Source organism: Cynocephalus volans, chromosome 4 (genome assembly GCF_027409185.1).
Source record: "Cynocephalus volans isolate mCynVol1 chromosome 4, mCynVol1.pri, whole genome shotgun sequence".
NCBI classification, from domain to species: Eukaryota; Metazoa; Chordata; class Mammalia; order Dermoptera; family Cynocephalidae; genus Cynocephalus; species Cynocephalus volans.
This window is the reverse complement of record NC_084463.1, coordinates 169,008,627-169,028,693: the sequence shown is the minus strand read 5'-3', so window position 1 is coordinate 169,028,693 and position 20,067 is coordinate 169,008,627. Positions and strand designations below refer to the sequence as shown.

General features: G+C 40.0%; 1 long non-coding RNA gene across 1 annotated transcript; it reads left to right on the top strand.

Annotated features, from left to right (window-relative positions):
• The first annotated feature begins 1,450 nt into the window (after window positions 1-1,450).
• Window positions 1,451-20,047, top strand: LOC134377296 (uncharacterized). Its single transcript, XR_010023438.1, has 3 exons — window positions 1,451-1,903; window positions 13,334-13,456; window positions 19,965-20,047. It is a non-coding gene; the product is annotated as an uncharacterized LOC134377296 (long non-coding RNA).
• Window positions 20,048-20,067: the final 20 nt, after the last annotated feature.

The window sequence follows — 20,067 nt, the reverse complement described above, 5'->3', positions numbered from 1 at the left end:
TAGGCTAAATCTATCACAGATTTCAGAAACTTTTCTGATTGCAGGAATTTTTTAAAAAAATAAGCAGTTACATTTCTTAGATGGTTGCAACATAAATTAGTAATTCAAGATAATTTTCATACAGTATTACATTCTATTATTTAAAAAAATTTTATTCTAATTACAAAGGTAATACACGGCCAATGCATAAAAACTGAAAAACATGAAAGGAAGGGAAAAATTAAATCATTCCTAAGTCCACTGTTAATATTTTTGTAAAAATTCCTTGCAATATCTTTTCCATATTTTTTAATAAAAATATCAAATGGCATATGGTGTTTTAAAACTTTTCACTTACAAAAAGACTTTTTTTTTTTTTTAATCAAAAAATGTTTCTAACACCAAGATCAAGGTTTTGGATCCCCTTGCTGATCAGCCACCAAAACCAAAACAGACAAACAAAATTTTTCAATAACTCAAATTTTGAGGGCGGAATAGTTTTCTATCAATTTGCTTCAGCTCCTGGTATTGGCAATGCAAGTAATTTCTATTTTTATTCTTTATAACCAGTGTTGTGATGGTTTGATATCGAGGTAGTAAAAAATTTATGGTTTTGATAATTTTACGAAATTCTTTATCTTTAAAAAATGTAATAATTTAGGATTATATTTTCCACTGGGAATGTGGATTGGTGCTGAAAAACAGGAAATTTAAAGCCAATCCGTTGAAACAAGCAAACAACAAAATGAGTATGAAAGGTGAAAAAAGTAAAAAAAAAAAAAAAAAAAAAAAACTGGCAGTATCTTGTAAAGTGCTACACCCACATACCAGGAAATCCCCTCCAAAGTCTATATAAAAGGAACATTCGAGACATCTGCATCAGGAGACGGGTACAGAGAACTCCTCAAAAGCAACGTTTCAAACAGGAAAGAAGGAACGAAAACCCGGAAATCTCCGTGACCTCGCTCCTCCGCCCTGTCCTTCTTTTCCCGGTGACTTTGTACTGGGCCGGCCCCGCCCCCGCCACCAGGGCGCACGCGCTGGCGCTCGCGACCGCGCCCACCCTCGCCACGGCCGCGCGATCCATGGACGGGGCCGCGCACGCCTCCCGCCAGGAAACAACAGGCCACTCGCGGGGGCGCGCCTCGGTGATGCCCGCCCCGCCCTCAGGGAGGCCCCGCCCGCGAGTCCCGGGGGGCGTGGCCCGCGTCCGGAGCCGAGGCGGGAGCGGGGTCTTCGCGGAGCCTGGGTGGGAGGAACGGCTGCGAGGGCAGGGGAGGGAACTGCACTGATTCTCTCTCTGCTGAGGACTAGGCGGTGGTTCAGATGAGCCCCGCACACTAGGATTCCGATCCGAGCGCGGCCCCCTCGGAAATCGCCGCCGCCTTCCTCGGCTCAGCCTCCGTGGACTACAACCCCCAGCAGGCACCGCGGCGCAGCGCTGACTTGCGCAGTAGCGTCCGTTGTAAAGCGCCGTGACAACAGGGCGAGGGTGGCTTGGAGTTAGGCGGGGGCGGAGAGCGGTCCCCTGCGCCGCGTCTGTCCCTTTTTGCTGCACCCCGCTCCCCACCTTCTCCATCAGTTCCTCCTCTGTAAGCCGCTGCACCTGCAGTCCTCGCCTGCCTGGTCTCTTCCGAGGGATACATGCGCTGCCCCTGCTTGTCTCCGGGGTGACGGAAAGGGGCGCCGGCGAGTGTGCTGGGGAGAACGGCTCCAACTCTGGGGAGCCGGCGGGGCTGCCTGGAGGGGCTCTCTCCTGCCCGGGACTTGAAACAACTTAGAGCGGGAGTAGCGAGGCGAAGGGTTGCTCTCCTTTGCACCCTCCACTCCGTCACTGGGAACCTCGTCAGGCGTTCTTAACGGGAAATCTGCGCAAAGAGCGTTCGCAGTGAGGTGGGGCAGGTTGCACCTGCCTTGGCATCAGGTAAGAAAGTGTCAGGAGTTAAACTTCGGGTGCATGAATTGCCCTTTCTGTGTTTTGTGTGCAAGACTCTGATGCCATGCAATGGTTTTGGGGATCTAAGGTGATAGGTGTTTTTAGGAAGGATGTTTGCATTAGGACACACTGCCCAATCATGAGCACAAAGTGTGCGAGATCCTGGGAACATCTTCTAGAAAAGGGTGACAAAAACGTTTGAGGATTCCACTGAGGAATGCCTGTCACGTGGTGAATGAACATTCTCCTGTGACACTTGAACAGGTCTGTTAGCAAATGGTCAGAGCAGTTCTCAGCCTATGACTGATGTAGGGTGCAGGTACTAATACCCCCTAATCTTCCTTGCAGTAGGATTATTGCTTCTCTTTTCTACGTTGCAGACCACAGCAGTTTAGGTGAACTGAGCTGATTTTATCAGCACCTCCTCCTCCCAGTCAAGTCCTGCAATTGACTTGAATATTCTGGAAAACATTAAGGTTTTTGGGGGTATCTCACTTTTATTTTAAAAATCTCACGTATTACATGTACACACACACATGACTTGAAAGATGCTAGAGGGAAAACTATGGCTCTTAGCTGATTTTCAGCCAACATTCAGAAGGAAATATTTTCTAACATAGTAGCAATATGTAAAGAGAATAATTGCTGGGAAATTTTATTTTTTGGTGAATAAACTGAATTTTTAATTTAGAAGAATTAAGAAAAAGAAACTTTGTTTTGAAAATAATTTACAAGTTATTTGTGAGGGTTTAAGGGATTTTTCACTATGTGCAATTTCTGTGCTTAAATTACAACTATACACTTAACGTTTATGGTACAACTTCTGGATGGAAATATTCATTGACGGGAAAAAATTCAGTAATATATAATAATTTAAAAAGTTTTATTGATGTACATATCAAGTCTTATCCCTCTAAATATTTTCAAATATTTTTTGAAATTATTGGAACACATGAAGTTATTGTAAAACATCCCTGCTGATTAATAACATTTCCATTGAAGATTACTATCAGCCTTTTGTGCGGCTCATTTAAAATTTCAGTCCAGAGGGCATTTGTTGTTTCATCTTACTCAGAGCACACTATCACTGCCACCACCACCACCATTGTTACTACTCTTACTACTACTAGGTTACTACTGACATTTATTGAATGCTTACTTTGGGTTTGTGCTGTTTTATCCTGGCACCCACCCCCCGCCCCAAGAACAATTGGGAGACTAGAGGACGAGAGATTTGTCTAAGGTCATACAGATGGAACATGGGGTCAGAAAATGAAGCCAGGTTTGTCTGACTCCAGCTCTTGTGCTTTTCTGACTTTAGTGTCTTTTACTGAAAATCCCAACGCTGAGCCCTTGTAATATTGCCTTCAAAACCAATATTCTTACAACTCTATGTGCATTTATCATCTTTCCCGAACTTCTGCCTTCAAAGCCACACATTCCTCCCGCAGGGTTTTCTGGGGTTATCATGGCTCCAGCCATGCTGTTCACCCTTCCGTATTGCAGCACTAGGTCAATGTGGTGTTAAAACATCCATCTCTTAAAAGAAACCTAAATCTCAGGAAACTTGGTTTGGAAGATAACACATATATAAATAAATTTTAAAAAGGAAGTGTCAAGAAGTAAGTGTGGAAGAGAATTTCTGGAGTTTGGGGTGATAAAGATATCTTCCATTTATTATTCTAATAAGGCATTAGAAACTAATCTTTTGTGCCTATTTATAGGGAAGCACCTGTTAAAACCTTTAAAGTATTGTTTTCTAGTCATCCTTTAACTATTTAAATGTATGAATACTTTTCTGCAGTTTGAGCTTGTGGTGATTAGAATTCATATGAACAGAGCTATTGCTTTTATAGTCTACATGGGGTGGCTGCATAGATCATTTGTTTAGGGTTCTGGAGTAGACAGCCTGGGTTTAGGTGCCACATCCACCAGTATTATTGCGATCATTTGGACAGGCTTCTTAACCTCTCTGTATTCAGGGATACCCGAATAATGGTACCTGTGATTTACTTTGTAGTTCTGTTATGAAGATTGAAAGAGAATACTTGCAAAATATTTAGAACTGCCTGGGATTTATTTTTTTGTTTGGAATACTTTTTATTTGTTTTTGTAAGCCAAAAGCCAGGTTACAGAACTGAAAAATGTCCTATTACTATTGTTCCTTACCTTGCTTCTTCCTAACCTGTCAGTATTGGACCTCCCCCACTGAACTGCTTGCTTTAATATCTCAGCATCAAGGGCTACATCTTTCTCAACTTGGAATACAAATTAGTGTTTTATTTAAGTCTTAATTTATGGCCATTTTTTCTTTTTCTCGAAAGGGCCGAATTTATTTTGCTAACATTCTGCATTTAATTTGCTAACCTATTGTTCTTCTTATGTAGGATAAATGTGGCCAAAATACATAAGCGTCCTCCTTTTAAAAAAGTGAAAAAATTTTTATTTTATTATTTTTTATTATGGGAAAATTTTAAATGTAAACAAAATTATAAAGAAGAGTAAAACAAACCCCATGTATTCATGAGTATTTACTCTCTTTAGAAAAATAACAGCTTTATTGAAATAACTCACATACTATACAATTCATCCATTTAACATATAAAATTCGTTTTTTGTGTGTATTCACAGATATGTGCATCCATCACCATGTTCAATTTAGAATACTTTTATCTTCCCCCAAAGAGACTTCACACCCTTTAGCGCTCACCCTCGAACTCTTTTACCCATCCCCACTTCCCCCACTTCTAATCTACTTTCTCTCTCTATGGATTTGCCTGTTCTGGACATTTCATATAAATGAAATCAGATATGTGGTCTTTAAGTGGCTTAATTAGGATAGTGTTTTTAAGGTTCATTCATATTGTAGCATATATCAGTATTTCATTCTTTCCTTTTTTTATGGCCAAATAACATTCTATTTTATGGATATACCACCTTTTATTTATATATTAATCAGTTGATGGGCATTTGTTTCTACATTTTGGCTAATATTAATAATGCCACTGTATCAGTCTGTTTTTGTGTTGCTACAACAGAGTACTTGTGTCGGGGTAATTTATAAAGAAAAGAGGTTTATTTGGCTTACAATTCTGGGACAGCTGCATTTGGTGTGGACCTCAGGTTGTTTCTACTCACAGCAGAAAACTGCAGACAGCCAGCGGGTCCAAGCAGATCACAGGGTGAGAGGGCGTGCTTGACAGGGTCTTTAGCACTTAAACATAGAATTAACGTGTGATCCAGCAATTCCACCCCAAGGCATTATCTAAGAGAAATGAAAACATATGTTCGCCCCACGGCATTATCTAAGAGAAATGAGAACATAAGAGAAATGAAAAATTATATGTGAATATTTGTAGTGGCTGATAGAGTTTGGATGTGTTGTTCTCCTAAAACTTGTGTGGAAACCTAATCCCTAATGTGGCAGTGCTGGGAGCTGTTTGAGTCATGGGGGTGGATCCCTCGTGAATGGATTAATGTTTATTGCATTGAATCTGTAGAGTGATTTGGGAAGTATTGCCATCTTAAGAACAATAAGTCTTCAGATCCATAAACATGGGATGATTTCCCTTTTATTTAGAACTTCTTTAATTTCTTTCAGCAATGTTTTATAGTTTTTTCAATGTTTTATCGAGTGTAAGTTTTACACTTTTTTTTTTGCGGCTGGCAGGTATGGAGATGTGAACCATAGACCTTGGTGTTATGAGCACAGCACTCTAACCAAAGTGAGCTAACTGACTAGCCCTAGTTTTACACTTCTTTTGTTAGATTTATTTCTAAGTATTTTATTCTTTTGAGTGTTATTGTAAATGGAATTGTTTTCTTAATTTCATTTTAGGATTATTCATTGCAAGTGTGTAGAAATACAATTGATTTCTGTATGTTTTTCTTGTATCCTCCAACTTTGCAGAACTCAGTTATTAGCTCTAATAGGTTTTTAGTGAATTCCTTAGGATTTTCTATATGCAAGATCATTTCATTTGTGAGTAAAGACAGTTTTATTTTTTCTTTTCCTATCCAATCTAGAAGCTTTTGTTTATTTTTTTCTTTTCTAATTGTCCTAGTTAGAATTTCCAGTACAGTGTTCAATAGAAGTGGCGAATGTACACATCCTTGTTCTGTGCCTGATCTTAGGGGGAAAGCATCTAGTTAATCACCATTAAGCATGATGTAAACTGTGGATTTTGTGTAGATAGATATCTTTTATCAGTTCGAGTAACTTTCCTTCTATTCCAAGTGTGTTGAGTGTTTGTATAATGGAAGAGTTGGATTTTGTCAAATTCTTTTTCTGAGTCGATTGAGATGATGAGGTGGTTTTTCATTTTTATTTTATTGATACAGTATATTACATTGATTCATTTTTGGATGTTAAACCACCTTGCATTCTTGGGGTAAATCCATTTGGTCATGGCATATAATTCTTTTTGTATGAATATTTTATTGGATTCAATTTGCCAATAGTATTTTGTTGAGGATTTTTGCATCTGTATTCATAAGAGATATTGGTTTATAGTTTTCTTGTGATGTCTTTGGTTTTGGCTCAGGTAACATTAGCCTCATAGAATGAGTTGGAAAGTGTTCCCTTCTTTTATTTTTTGGAGCAGTTTATGAAGAATTGGTAGTTTGGTAGAATTCACCAGTGAATCCATCTGGGTTTGGCCTTTTCTTTGTGGATAGTTTTTTGATTACTAATTCAGTCTCTTCATTTGTTGAGGTCTGTTTAGATTTACTGTTTCTTGTTGAGTCAGCAACAGATACCTGGGCTAGAGTGAGAAGTGCTGATATCCTGCCCCTCGGGGGAAGATATTTCTCTGGCTGGGAGCTGGAGGAAGAGGGTGCACTCTCTTCTTGGCTATCCCAGTCTGCAGTGGAGTTTCCATTTTGCTGAGCTGGGAGTAAGTAGAGAGAGGGTATGAGTATTAGTTGAAATACCATGGACTCTTGCTGTTCTTTTTTTGGGGGGGTTCAAATACTAGCTTTGTTATCTACCTATTTTTTTTTTTAAATCTGCAAAGCTGTATTTTTATTTTTTTTTAAGTTTATTTGTTTATATATATATTTTTTACATTCTATGATGTTGTGGAGCAGTTGGGGGAGAAGGGGGAGAGGGGAGGGGAAAGAGGAATGAAATAGGGTGGGAAGGAGGAAGGAGGAGGGGCAGGGTTGAGGCCTGTGGCACCCCCTTCATTGCTGCAGGGGATGCCAGGGGGCATCCAGCAGTGGCTTGGTCATTGCTGGGCTGGGTGCAGATGTCAGGGGGATGTGGCTGAAGCCCTCACCCCCCACTGCCCCAGTTTGGGAACCTGGGGTGCTTCTTGTGGCAGCTCAGTGGTTGTTGCTGGGCTGGTGCGGCTGTCGGGGGGAGTGGCTGAGGCCCTTGGCCCCCCCACTGCCCCAGTTCAGGAGCCTGGAGCTCTTACTGTGGTGACTTGGTGGTGTCGCTGGGCTGGTTGTGGGTGTCGGGGGGTGTGGCTGAGGTCCTCAGCCCTTCCCACTCGCTGCTTGGTAACCCATGGGACTTCTGGTCCTTCTAGGTTTTATAGGTGTTCTTTGATGATGTGAGATCTTTACTAGTTAATATCAAACTTTGCCTCTGGTGTGTGGGTATTTTGTTTTATCTTTCAGTCTGTGTTGGATTATTTGCTGTTCCCACCACTTAAACTCTGCACTGGAACTAATTTGTAGTCCTTTGCTTACTTCTAAAATGGGGGAACTTCCTGTGGGGACCAGTACTTGAGCTCTCTGGTTAATCTTAAATTGCTGCTTTGCTACTGATTCCCTGGGGAAGGCTTTTTGTGCAGCTCAAGTTTTAATGGTTGACTTTATAGGTACTTCTGGGTCTCATGAGATCTGGTACACCTGGGTTGTGTAGAAACTCTGGTCTGGGCCTGAGTCTTTTGAGCAAACAGCATCTGCTGTGGTTCTGTATTCCTGACAAGTCTCCCCTGAGTGGTCTTGCACTGATTGGGGGGCAGAACAGCTGTCCTTACTGTGCCCCAGTGTTCCCCCAGTGAGTCTGTCTCCCCCACCTCCTGTGCTCCAAACATGTCCCATGGGATGGGCCATGTGCCAGATCCTTGTGATGACTCACCAGCATCTGAGTGGCTCCTTTTTTTCAGTTGTTGTGGCTCCGTGCTCCTATGTGGGTCCACAGGAACCCTGTTAGTGGTCTTGCTGGCCTGGGGGTTCCCAAGGCCCTCTTCTCTTCTGCAGCCTCCAAGCAACTTCATCTGAAGGGCACAGCTGCAGCTTTTGCCACCTCCTGCTCTGTGTGCTCATCAGGGCCAGCCTTGAAGCAGCCAGGGCTCTAAATGGTTGGAATGCTTCTTTCTCTCATCGTGGCTTCTCCTGCCTTCATGTACTCTGTAGGTCTCTCCTCCTCTTCCCCTGATCTCTAGCAGTCCAGCTTGGCTGTCATTGCTTTTTGATAGGTGTAAATTGGTTGATTGTGGGAGAGGGTGGCACTGGATACCGTCTATTCCACCATCTTGACTGGAAGCCAAAGTTTTTTTAAAAAAATAAATTTTGCCATGTGAATTTAAAATATATGATATGACTTCTGTGGATTGTGTATTGGGTTATTTTCTCTAAATCTCAGTTTCCCAACCTTCAGTGATGGAGTGCTTATTGTCAGGTAGCCAGGTGAAGATCTATCTTCTAATCAAATCTTTAGTGTTCTTCTCAAGGTGCCACTTTTGATAGCACAACAGATATAAAGCCAGAGTCAGGGATTCAGGTGTACAAGATTAATTGAGTATTTATTATCAGGAAAACGATTCTGGGATAACTGCATCTGGTGTGGGCCGCAGGCTGCTTCTACTCATGGCATAAAGCAGCAGGCAGCCGGAGGGTACAAGCAGATCACGTGGTGACAGGAAGCAAGAGAGCTATTGCTGTTCTTATAGAAGATTTTTTTGAATAAATGTCTTCATTTGCTATATGCCCTTAAGGCCATTTTCAGAGACTTTATATGGTTGTTTTTAAAAATAATTTTCACCTGTTTCACTGGGGAGCAGGTACATGGAATTTCTCACGTGTTATGCCGAAAGTGGACCCTTCTGAAAGTTTAAATTGCAAAACATACTAGTTATTATTTAACTTAGATTTCCATTAGATATCAAGGTACTCTAGTGTTTGTAAGGCTATTCAAGATTAAGTAAAAAACGGATTATATACATGCTTATTAGGAACACAACTGCTGTGTGCAAAGAGAAAATTTTTGTAGGTGTGTTTGCTTGGTTTGAGCCAAAGAATTAAGCCTTTTGTGCATAAGCAGGGATGTTCAGCAACCATACATCATTCAGACTCACTATCAGATCCATCTTTGAAGCCAAAGTAGAAAGGAACTTTCCTTTGAAATCTGTTGTACTGCTGCCTAAGTTGCTTTTTAAAATCCACCAATTTTTAGCAAAGGAAATTAATGGTATGGCAACTTTGCATAGATGAGAGTTTGTGGTTTCTTCATTTCTTGGGAGTGGGCAGTGCATCTTCCTCTGCTTCTGCCTCTGAAACTGGAGAGAGAGGCACTTGGGAAACATACGGTGGCTACTGATCATCAGCCCCAATTTTTGTTTTTTCTGTTGTTCTTTAACTCTTTAAAAATGTAAGTCCTTATTGATCAATAAATTATTGCCAGCAATGATACATGATACCACTTGGGACATGGGGGAACCAACATACAGGATTATGATGTAATGGAATTTATGAAATTCTGCTATGCATTACCTTATGTCTTGCCCTGGTATGAAAGTCAGCGTTAGTGTTGGTCTGAAATAATTAAGGTAGTTGTGGAAGACCCATTTGTTGGACCTGGGTTTAAAATTAGCCCTCCCTCAACACTCTTTTTGAAAATTAAAACAAAACAAAAATACCTCTACTGACACATGCTTTTTCAATTTTTCAGATATTAGTTGCAGGGCATTGGCAGCTTGAGACAAAGTTCTAGAGATTATACAAGCAAGGTTCTGCCATTAGCTGAGTGATTTAGGGGAATCATATAACTTCTGTGGGCTTCTCCTATAAAGTGGGAGGACTGGGTGAATGATGGATAACTTCCAGCTGCTTAAGTTCTTTGATTTGAAAAATAATTCTCTTTTCAAGCCCTGGAAAGGCAACTAGTGGCAGGAAAAAGAAGGGAGGGCTGGCCAAGCTCCGTTGGTTAGAGCATGGTGCTGATAAGACCGAGGTCAGAGGTTCAGATCCCTAGGATTCCTGTACCAGCCAACTGCCAAAAAGAAAAAAAAAAAAAATTGCCATAAGCAGGGGAGGTGGGGAAAGGTAGAACTCCACTGTAAGAAAATACCCACTTATGCCTTTACGTATTAGTTAAATCAGTGCTTCTCAAGCTTTAAGGTGTGAGTGAATCACCTGGGGATATTGTTTGAGGAGGCCAAGATTTTACCAAGCTTTTGTGTGATGCCGATACTGCTCGTCCAGGGATTTTACCTTGAATAGCAAGGCACTAAACTGTCTGGGAAAAGAGGGCTTTCAGGAACTAGCAAAGTGGTAGGTGAGTAAGGAGAAAGGGATAGTGCAGGAGAGAAACAAGAAGGATTTAAATGTTGCCTGTATTATTTTGTCAACAGAAATAGATCTTCAATTTTGTGTTAGAAGTCCATGAGAAATTAGTGTTTGGTGTAGACATTTCTATTTATAGACAATGTTGGAAAGTTAGCTTTTCACATTGGAGAATTTATTTCCTATATTTTAACAAGCTGAAAAAATTTGTTCACTAGCAAAGGTTTTCAAGGCCGTTTTCACGTGGCAGCTGTTTTCACTTGATATAGTCATGTGTGTTTATAATTCAAACTCCAGCTATGTCTCTTGTGGCCACTTATCTAAGGTGTACAAAAATCTCTTCAAGACCCTAATTTCAGTTCTTTCGGATGTACATCCAGAAGTGGAATTTCTGGATCATATGATGTTTCTATTTTTAATTTTTTGAGGAACCTCCATACTGTTTTCCATAGTGCTTGCACCATTTTACATTCCCATCAACAATGCACAAGGGTTTCAATTTTTCTGCATCCTTGTCAACACTTGTTATTTTCTGTTTTGTTGATAGTAGCCGTTCTAATGAATGTGAGGCATTACCTCATTGTAGCTTTGATTTCCATTTCCCTGATGATTAGTGGTACTGAGCATCTTTTTGTGTATTTGCTAGCCATTTGTATATTTTCTTTGGAGAAATGTCTGTTCATTTCCCTTGCCCATTTTTAAATCAGGTTGTTTGCTTTTTTATTTTTGAATTGTAGGAATTTTTTATATATTCTGGATATTAACTCCTTGTCAGATATATGATTTGAAAATATTTTCTCCAATTCTGGACGTTGCTTCTACTGCATTCTTACTTAATTCTCACAACACCACTCTTATCTTTATTTTGTAGATGAGGAAGCTGAAGTGTAGAGAGGTTCAGTAACTTACAGTAACCTGCTCCTAGTTGCATGGTTAGTATGTGGTGAAACAGGAATTCAAACTCACACAGGCTGCCTCCAGTCTACACTTTTTACCACCACATTATTCTCAGCCAATTTCTTGGCCAACTTTAAATGAACACAAATGGTCTTGGTTTCTATGATCAGCTTATGTGGGAGGCCTATTTTAAGAAGCAGATTGATCTACATTTAAAAAAGTACAGTTGATCCTCATTATTTGAGATTCTGTATTTGCGAATTTGCCTACTCGCTAAAATTTATTTGTGACCCCCAAATCAGGGCTTGTGATGCTTTTGCAGTCACTCATGGTCATGTGCAAAGCAGCAAAAAATTTGAGTCTCCTGATGCACATGTTCTCAGCTGTCATAAAACAGTGACTCTCTGCTTTCCTGTTTCAGCTCTCCTACTGTAAACGAGTGTCTTTTCATGGTCTACAGTACTTTATGCCACATTTTTGTGCTGATGGGGTAATTTCAGTGTTTAAAATGGCCCTAAAATGTACTGCTGAAGGGCTGTCTCATGTTTCTAAGTACAAGAAGGCTGTAATAGACTGGAGAAAATACAGATGGTCCCTGACTTACGACGGTCCGAAGATTTTTCAGCTTTACGAAAGTGATGCGTATTCAGCAGAAACCATACTTCGAATTTTGAATTTTGATCTTTTCCCAGGTGTATTAAATGCATTTTCAACTTATGGTATTTTTAACTTATGATGGGTTTATTGAGAAGTAATCCTATTGTAAGTCGAGGAGCAGACGTGTGTGCAATTAGATAAGCTCTCTTCAGACAGAATTATAGCACTGTTGGCCCTGAGTTCAGTGGTCATGAATCAACAATAAATAAGGTGTCCTTAAACTGAAACACACATAAAACAACATCAGGTGTTGATTGGTTGACAAAACGTGACTAGAGGCTTGCAGGAACCTAAACCTGTGTTTTGCCTATGAGCAATGGCTTAGTATTTGCTAATTCAGTATTTGTGGTGACCTTATAGAAAACTTTTGCGAATAAGAATTGACTGCATACCCAAACTACTATTTAAATCAGCGTAGCATGAAGGAAAGCCTCATTTATATTAGATAAATGAACTGTTTTAGAGTCCCGGGGTATGCGATGCTGTGTTGTAATGTGCTTTCACATCCACCATATTAGTAACTCAGTGGTAGGTAGGGCTGGTAGATGCTCACTGTAGATGAGAAATCAAAGTACAGAGAGGTTCTGTGGGTTGCCTGAGGACACACAGGGAGTTAGTGGTATAAATGAACCTGTGCCCCAGTTTTCCTGGTTCTTTTTTGGTGTGATTTTCCCTCTTCCATCTTGCCTTTCTACAGTGTGAATGGCGAGAGGGATTGGATGCTTTCTGAGTACTCGTAATGTGCCTATTCTGGGTTCAGTCGTTTGACCCATTTGATCTCATTTGTTCTTCTAGGCTATTCGTTGTAATGGGAGATACTGAAGTCTCTGTGAAGACCAAACTATGAAAAGAAGTTAGGTATTTCGCTGAAGACTTATGTGCTAAATAGTGTTGGTAGATTTGAATCTTGCTTCCGAAGAATGTCTTCTTTTTTTTTGTTACTTTTGTGCCATTTACTCCTAAATGTCTCAGAAGAGAGAATTAGCCCAACAAAGATGTATAATTTCTCAGCCCAACAAGATTGCAAAATATCTGATTAATGTTTCTTACTGTTTGGATTTGTGGTTTCATATTTGTGTTCAAAATACAAAAAATTAAAAAAGTTTTGGCAAAAAAATTAAAGGTTTCTGTTTTGGCAGCTGTCTCATACAGGGATCCAAACCCTTGACCCTGGTGTTTATAACACTGTGTTCTAAGGAACTGAACTAACTGGCCAGAACCCCAAATTAAATTTAATACAGAAATGTTCTTCTCAAAGGTGTCCAAGTTTAATTTGCTATGCCTTAAGAGAGAATTAATTTGTGGTGTGAAGTGGATTTTTATTATAAATAAATGTTTTCTTTTTAGAGTGAAAGAAAATGTCTTTGTTTAAAGCCCGTGATTGGTGGTCTACTGTTCTGGGAGAAAAAGAAGAATTTGATCAAGGCTGTTTGTGTTTGGCTGATGTTGACAATAGTGGAAATGGCCAAGGTAAGCAACTTATGACCATGCACCTTGGAACTAAGCTTTAAAGAGATCAAATAAAACAACTTGCCTTTGTAAATATGAGGATACTTCAGAAAGTTCATGGAAAAGTAGAATTAAAAGGTAATATGAATCTTTCCATGAACTTTTTGAAGACCCCTCATATGTACTTTGTAGAACTTAATTGCACTGTCATAATTATGCCCTAATTTTGAAAGTAGTTTTTCTTATAAGTATTATTTAGGTAGCAAGCTGATAAATATAGTTTTTTTGTTGTTTATGTTGTTCTGATTTGTGTTGGTTCTGTCATATTACTTGCTGGAATTCATAAAAAATTACATGGCATCATTCATTTGTTTTCTTTTGTTGCAAAATTAGGTCTTGTAGGGTAATTTGTCAAAATTTTGAATTCATTGATGAGAAAAAAATTTTTTTTGGATCTGAAAGTCATTCATGTCATAATGAAATTATGCTAGCTCTATTAGTAGAAAATAATTATTAAATCATTGCTTTCATTATTATAATACTGAAATCCACATATTATCTTATTCCTGTATTATTTACTCCTCTTTGCACCTTCATATTTTTTAAATGGTCTTTAAAACAGGTTAGTTTCATATCATTGCTATTTGAAATTTGTATTTGGCTTAAATAATTTATAGTCATGAACTTTTTTTTTGCAATCCAAATAGTCATTGTCCTCTTAAAAGAAAACATAACCATTCTTTTGTTCAGCGTATATAAATCATTTTTCTTTAACCGATTTCTCTTGCCTATAATAAAAACAGTAGGATCTATGGAAAACAGTGTAAGGGGAAAATTACATTATCAAAGAAGAAGAGTGGAAGGTACTAAACTGCACTGAACACCTTCTGAATTGTTTCTAAGGAAAATCTGGGTCCTTCACTCCCATGTATAGGAGACAGGAAGGCCTTTGATTCAGAGGGTGTCTTTGGTAGGTTCCTTAACCTGGATTAACCCTGGCTCAGCCCAAGTGTTTGTTAAAGCTTATGATTCCCCTATTATTTGGCAACATAAGAGAGTCATGCCACAAAAATACCTGCCAGAGAGATCAATTTCAAATCCATTTCTGCCCAAATTATCTAAAGCTCAGCTTGGTTGGAAACTGTACTTACTGATTTTCTGAATAACATACTGTTCAGTCATCCATTTCTATTGTAGTTCCTCACTGGGGTGCCTGTGAGCAGCTTCCTCTGTTTTCCCAAGTATGCTCTACAAAAGTCATTACGTGTGTGTGTCCCACATAGATAAAAACACTGTTCATTACTTCCCAAAGCCTGGTCACCTGTGTTATTTCCTGGGGCAATTATTACTTATAAAGATTTTCTATCCCAGACATACAAGATCCTATGAGACTGTATTGTGGGGTGGTATCTGTGAGCTTAGGTATCTGCGTTTTTATTTTTGTTTCTAAATGAACCATTTTTTCTTTCTTTTTTTGTTTGGCAGCTGGCCAGTATGGGGAACTGAACCTTTGACCTTAGTGTTAATGTCTAGTGTGCAGAACAGAGATAGAGATTTGGGAGTGAGCAGTTTGCTGGTTGAATTTTAAGCCCTGAGAATGGATGAAAATGAACAGGGAGAGAAGTTGGAATAAGAGGGGAGGAAGTGTAGGACTGTAAGTTGGAGACTGTGAGCATTAAAGGGGGAAGTTTGGGAAGAGAAGCCATTGAAAGATTCTAAGAAGGGCAGGCAGAGAGGCAGGAAAACAAGCTGGGCTGGTACTTGGGAGGCAAGATATAGTGATAGGAGGACTAAACGTCTCCACGCCATTTAGCAGCAAGCAGTTCATTCGTGTCCTTGATGCGAGTGGATGAGTGGGCACAGTGGTAACAAGAGGTAGATTTGCAGTCAGTGAAGGAGTGGGAGGTGAAGAGATTGAGTTTTTATGGCGCTTTAAAGAAACTTAGCTGTAAAGGGAAAAAGGGAAGATGATGATTTGGGGACAGTGTAGAGTCAAGGGAAGTGGAAAAATTCAGTTTGTAGTAGGATAGAAGATATAATTGATAGAGCAGGGATCCAGAGAAGACAGTCACAGAGGGGATCTGGTGCACAGGTGGAAGGGTTAACCTTGAAGAGGCATGGGAACTTTTGTTCAGCTTGATGAGGGCAAGAAGGTGAGAATAGATACAGATGTAGAGAGGTTTGCAGGTCAAGTTGGGAAGCTGAGACAGTATTGTCCGTGGAACCTTACCAGAGGTGACCAGAGGGTTCCAGGAGGATAGTAGGGACCTTGAAATTGTTTCAGGGGAAGCTGACTTGACATACAGGAGAAGGGTTCCTTGCTAATCTTGAGAGTCCAGTTGAAATTGGACACCATGTGTTTGAAGTGGTATCTGCTTTCCTAATTCTCTCAACTTAAGATTCAGACACTTGAGAGAGATGGTGAGAATGAGGGAGGGGAGAGAGAACCTGAATAATCCAGTTTAGCTTACATTTCAACCTGTGTGCCGGAGGGAGAGTTTATTACTAGAATTGGAGCAGAAAACACATGAGACTAACTGAAAAATAGCTTCTGCATTTATCGTTTAGCTACTCGATATTTATATTGCACATAGGGCAACTATCCCTTGTACAACTGCACATACATGTGTTCTTAACTTATCTGCAATGGGAGAAAACCATGTATACCTGCTTCTTGAGAAGCAGTTTCAGGCAGCCCCTGCCCTTCAAATTGAGGATGTCTAGGTGACGTCCCTTTCTCTTGTTATTCTGTCATGATCCTGTTCCAATATTCTGCTGCCTCACATACATAAGTGGTATGTACAGTGTCCATAACTATATAACAGTTGAGGGAAAGAAGAGAGAAGGAAAATTTAAAATGTTAACATGAAGGAGCAGTAAAGATTGTGTGGTAACTTAAGGAAGACGTGTTGGGGGCTACATTCCGCAGTTTTGCAACTGGTCAACCAGGCAACTTCTTTTTTTTTTTTTTTTTAACCTTTGACCGGCCTTCTGTCTGGTTGGAGCTCTTGGTCTTGGGTGCTAGGGGAAGGGACTAGGGAAATGGTTTAGGCCTTCATTTGTGAGGGGTCTGGAACACTGATGCTTGCTTGAGGGAGACTGCACTAGTTTCATTTACTGCTGGTCCAGGCAGCAGGGATCCCTGAGTTTCACTCACAGTTCTTCCAACCCCAGCAAACCTTTCTGAGATGAAGTTCCTGGTTCCTGCAGCCCCTGCCAGGTGAAAGCAAACTGTTTCGTTGGTCCCTTTGTATTGGAAGGGAGAAAAGTGCATTACTCAGATCAAGAACTGTGTACTAGCAGATGAGTTAAATTAGGTGGCTCCAAGAAGACACTAGAGAAGTGGAAGAATTTGTAGTTGCTCTTTAAGGTTTACTGATCAACCGGAACTCTGTGAGACCTGTTACCCTATAATGGCAAATTTGGTTATTAATCAGGGATGCAATAGGAATCACCACATCTGCATATTTAAGTGTCTTGTTGAATTTTGGAAACCACCCAAAATCTGGCCTTGGAGTATCATTGATTTTTATCTTCTTCTTGGTGGGGAGATAGAGTTCCATGAGCTTTTATGTAGCTCTCCCAATATAACACCCCCCACTGTACCTGTTAGAGAACCCAACAGGTGTTCTATCATTTTCTAAGAAAACATGTTTCCTTTAAACTCTCAGAAGCTGGTGAAAAACTATGGGTTGGCTTTGTTCTCCCACTGGGTGAACTATGTTAAACATGTATTTATCCCGGGCCTCCATAACTGGCAAGGACAGTGTCTTTCTGGGCTTTCAGAATTAGAAGTAACTGAGAGCCAACGTTCAGTATTGTCACAAAAAGCTTGGGTATTTCTCTTTCCTCAGTACACCTGGGAAAATGACTGCCAGTCCCGTACGGCAGGATCTGAGCAAAATTCATTGACCGTACACAGCTTTGTCATTGTTCATGGGGCTCTGACTCTAATTTGACTTCAGTGCGGGAATGGGTGAGAAGCCATGACTGTCTAATACGGTGGCTTAAGTTGTCCTCTTTTTCATTGACCTGGAATATTTTTGGTTATAGACTTCAAAAAGAGGCCCTAATGAGATAAACATATAGTAGAATGCACTACTCAGTAGTATTAATAGTTGAATACTATTTAGAAAAAGAAAAAAATGAACCACTTAAAAAAAAAAAAGACATTAATGGCTTTTTCTTTAATGCCTGCCTGTTTATTTAATCCCTGAGGAATCCCATATTAATTAACCGTAGTTTGAAGATCTGGTCACTGTAATGGCCATCCGGACTTCCTCTATCCCTGAAGAGAGGGCTATTTTGAAGTCAAATCTTGGTTGTTTAGTAAGTAAAAATGGAGCTTAGGGCTTGACAGAATACATAGGAAGCTCAGTGGGGAGTGTTGTAGAAATGTTTCGAGGTTGAAGAGTTCTGTAAGCCTTCTAGACTCTTCTAGTAACTCCATCATAACAGTATAATCTTTCTTTCTGATCATGGCTTTTACTTAAGAAACCTGGAGGTATTTGTCAACTTATTTGTTATGTAATTTAAAACCCAAAGAATCAGTCTCTGAATTGGATTCTCAGTGGTTAAGTCCCACTTACACAAGTGGTAAGAAATTCTTTCTGCAGAGTCCCAAAGACCCTGAGTTTTATTTTTTACCCTGAGATGAGAATTTTGAGGTTTAAACCTATTGTTCTCTGATTTTAAATTATCCAGTGCCCTTAGAAAAAGCCATCTTACATATGGTTTGGAATTTTTCCTTCCTGTTTATTTAGCCTGCGGCAGCAGCTGTCCAGTCCACTAGAGTTTCACCTGCAGTGGGCACAGGGTCCCAGATGACCAGAGGTGCTGACTTGATTAACTGTTCATTCGCTGTGTATAAAGCTGCTTAACTGTACCTAGAACATGAACGGAAGTCTTACTGCTTTGTGTCCCAACTCAGCTCAAGAGCCAATTCCAAATATCCCTGCAGGTTTTGGATCCAGCAGTTTATTCTCTGGTGCTCATTTCTTTCTTTCTTTTTTTTATTTTAAAGATGACCGGTAAGGGGATCTTAACCCTTGACTTGGTGTTGTCAGCACCACGCTCTCCCAATTGAGCTAACCCGCCATCCCTATGTGGGATCTGAACCCGTGGCCTTGGTGTTATCAGCACCGCACTCTGGTGCTCATTTCTACATTGATTATCTTTTTTTTTTTCTTTTGCCACGAGTGACAGGAAACTATGATAAATTTAAGTAAAAAAGATGGAATGAGAGTGAGATATCTCCCCCAAATGCAGGCAGAGGTTGAACTGGCTGAACCTTAGTGGGGCCTGGAGTGAGCACAGCTCCAGAGACCTTGTAGACCTTAAGGGAGCTGCAATCAGATCATCTAGCACCAGATTCCTAATGACCCATGTGTCTCCATTCCGGATTGAAGTTCCCAAGATAGTACCTCTCTCATAGGGTTATTATGAGGATTTATGAGTTAGTACATGTAAACTACCTAGACCATTGCCTGGCACATAGTAAGCTCTCAATAAAGATGTAGAACTTGTACATTTAAGTAGATGGAAATAAGTTTCCTAAGGCTACTATAACTACCACAAATCGGGTAGCTTAAAACAACAGAAATTGATTCTCTCGCAGTTCTGGAGGCTAGAAGTCTGAGATCACAGTGTTGGCAGGGCCGTGCTCCCTCTGAAGCCTCTAGGATCCTTCCTTGTTTCTTCCAGCTTCTGGTAGCCCCAGGCACTCTTAGGTTTGTAGATGCATCACTGCAGTCTCTGCATCCATTGTCACGTGGCTATCTTTTCCCTTTATGTCTCTGTGTCTTCACATGTCATTCTCCTCCCCATGTGTCTTTTATTAAAGGACACTAGTCAAGTCCTATCACATACACCTAATTGACTGTCACCTCATTTTAACTTGATTACACCTGCAAAGACCCTGTTTTATATAAAGTCACATTGATAGGTACCTGGGGTTAGTACTTCACCGTATCTTTTTGGGGGACATAATTTAGCCCACAACACCTATCCTACCTTTTCCCCCTCATGTACACAAGACAAGACATTGTTAATTAGGGCAGTTCATCTAGCGAGACCTCAGAATCCTTTTTATTCTTTTGGCAGCTGGCCAGTACAAGGATCTGAACCCTCAGAATCCTTTTTAATACAGTGCTTTTGACAGCCACAATCAGTTGTAGAGTTGATACCCTATGATGAAATCAGTTTACAACCTTATACTAGTCCTTTGAAAAAGGGTTTGCTTTAACTTAAGTTACGATTTTGGTACCAAATCAAGGCTAACGAAAAAATGCAGTATGTTAATACATTGAATAACGGTGATGTAAAGCTATTTTTGAAAAACTGTATGCTATTAAAATAAGTTCCCTTTACTTATACCTTCTATGAGCAGAGTGGCCTTTGTATATGAAGCAGAATTGGATTCTTTTAAATTTTAGATTTCTCTTTTAGATATTAGAAAATTTATTTCCAAAGATATTTGCTAATGTTTGTTTCTTCAACAAACATCTTTTTTTAAAAAATCTCTCTACAGATAAAATAATTGTGGGTAGCTTTATGGGATACCTAAGAATCTTTAACCCCCATCCTGTAAAAACAGGAGATGGATCTCAAGCTGAAGATTTGCTTCTAGAAGT